At 40.2% G+C, this 2,102-nt stretch overlaps 1 pseudogene; it reads left to right on the top strand.

Annotated features, from left to right (window-relative positions):
• Positions 1 to 1,592, top strand: part of LOC121024681 (protein FAM156A/FAM156B-like) — an 87,046-nt pseudogene extending 85,454 nt beyond the window's left edge.
• The last annotated feature ends 510 nt before the right edge of the window (positions 1,593 to 2,102 follow it).

The raw sequence follows: 2,102 nt of genomic DNA, 5'->3' as shown, positions 1-2,102 counted from the left end.
CATAAGTTTACAAGAATTGAAATCATACCATGCATACTTTCAGACCACAATGCTATGACGCTTGAAATCAACCACAGAAAAAAGTCTGGAAAACCTCCAAAAGCATGGAGGTTAAAGAACACCCTACTAACGAATGAGTGGGTCAACCAGGCAATTAGAGAAGAAATTAAAAAATATATGGAAACAAACGAAAATGAAAATACAATAATCCAAACGCTTTGGGACGCAGCGAAGACAGTCCTGAGAGGAAAATACATTGCAATCCAGGCCTATCTCAAGAAACAAGAAAAATCCCAAATACAAAATCTAACAGCACACCTAAAGGAAATAGAAGCAGAACAGCAAAGGCAGCCTAAACCCAGCAGAAGAAGAGAAATAATAAAGATCAGAGCAGAAATAAACAATATGGAACTGGAGAGTGTTATGCTAAGTGAAATAAGTCATACAGAGAAAGACAGATACCATATGTTTTCACTCTTATGTGGATCCTGAGAAACTTAACAGAAGACCATGGGGGAGGGTAAGGAGAATAAAAGTTACAGAGGTGGAAGGAGGCAAACCATAGGAGACTCTTGAAAACTGAGTATAAACTGAGGGTTGATGGGGGACGGGAGGGAGGTGAAAGTGGGTGATAGGCATTGAGGAGGGCACCTGTTGGGATGAGCACTGGGTGTTGTATAGAAACCAACTTGACAATAAATTTCATATAAAAATGTATTTATGTATTTATTTATTTATTTATTATAATTGAAGTAGAGTTAGGACACAATGTAACATTAGTCTCTGGTGTGTGACATAGTGATTCAACAAGTCTATACATTATGTTGTGTTCACAAGTGTGGCTACCATCTGTCACCATACAATGCTATTAGAGTACCACTGACTATATTCTCCATGCTGTACCTTTCATCCCTGTGACTTAGTTATTCCTTAACTGGAAGCTCAACATTGATTTCTGAATCTTCCTCAATGATTTCTAAAGAGACTTGCTAGGAAGTCACAGTAGCCTGTTCTCCTTCCCTCTCAGAATTGCTACTGATGAGCCCATTGATGTGAACCCCAATTCTGGCACCAAATACCTTGCCCTTCTACGATAAGGGCTCCTCCAGCAGTGGTACAGAGATGAGAAAACCCTACAAGAGAGGCGGTAGGAAATATCAGAGTGTCCTTAGAGGAAGAAAATGTTTCTGGGGCATATGAAATGAGGACACTTAGATCACATGGCACCCTATCAGGTTCAAAGGGAAACCAGAATCTCTTCCTCAGGTGATAGAGATCAGAATAGATTCAGATGTGCATGTCAATGTCAATATTGCCAGGGACATAGGCTGAATGTCTCTAGGATGCCAGCAGAGAGGAAATAGACCCTACATCCTTCCTTCTGGGAAATGTTTGTGCAGGGCCTCAGTGTCTTGGCACTTAGCCCAAGTACCAACCTTCCTAGATTTCAGCCAGAAGGAGTGCTTCAACAGCAGAAGGGAGAGAGAAGCTCCAACTAGAGATGTAGCAGGAAAGCAAAAGAATATTTCAGAGGCTTCTAAAACAGTGGTTAAAAGTAAACTGAAATTCTCATCCTCACGTGACAGAGATTTGAATGGATTCAGGAACAAATGCTGGTGTTGCCAGACCCTGGGCACAGATTCCTATTAGGGACCAAAGAGTAAGCAGTGGTCGGAGAAATAACAAGACCAGAGTTATGATTGGAAATCTTATCAGAATGAAAATTGATTCAATTCCAGGAAGGTCCCAATCTTTCCTGCTTATAATTTTAACATCCCTTTGGGGCACAGTTGGTGGTGCTAGTCAATAGAAAGGATGGCTGGGTAACAGTTATTCCTAAATCTCCATGATATGGTTCAAACGATGCCAGTTGTTGCTTTCCTCCCTTGACACTTTGTTTTTACCCTATATATTGGTGTCAAAAATACACAAAATGTGTATGCCCTGTGAATCACTTTCTGATTTCTATGAGCTTTTGTCCCATTTTGTTGACTGCCTCCACAAATAAGTGCTAGGTTTGATAGAATGTATGTGTGTAGTAGAGTTGAATTATTGAAAGGAAGTCAATGATAAGATCCAATTTCAAGAATTTAAAGCAAGAG

The sequence above is a fragment of the Herpailurus yagouaroundi genome, unplaced genomic scaffold (genome assembly GCF_014898765.1).
Source record: "Herpailurus yagouaroundi ecotype Mexico unplaced genomic scaffold, PumYag 66807, whole genome shotgun sequence".
In the NCBI taxonomy this organism is placed as follows: Eukaryota; Metazoa; Chordata; class Mammalia; order Carnivora; family Felidae; genus Herpailurus; species Herpailurus yagouaroundi.
The sequence above is the reverse complement of the archived record's forward strand: the minus strand, read 5'-3'. Positions and strand labels throughout refer to the sequence as shown.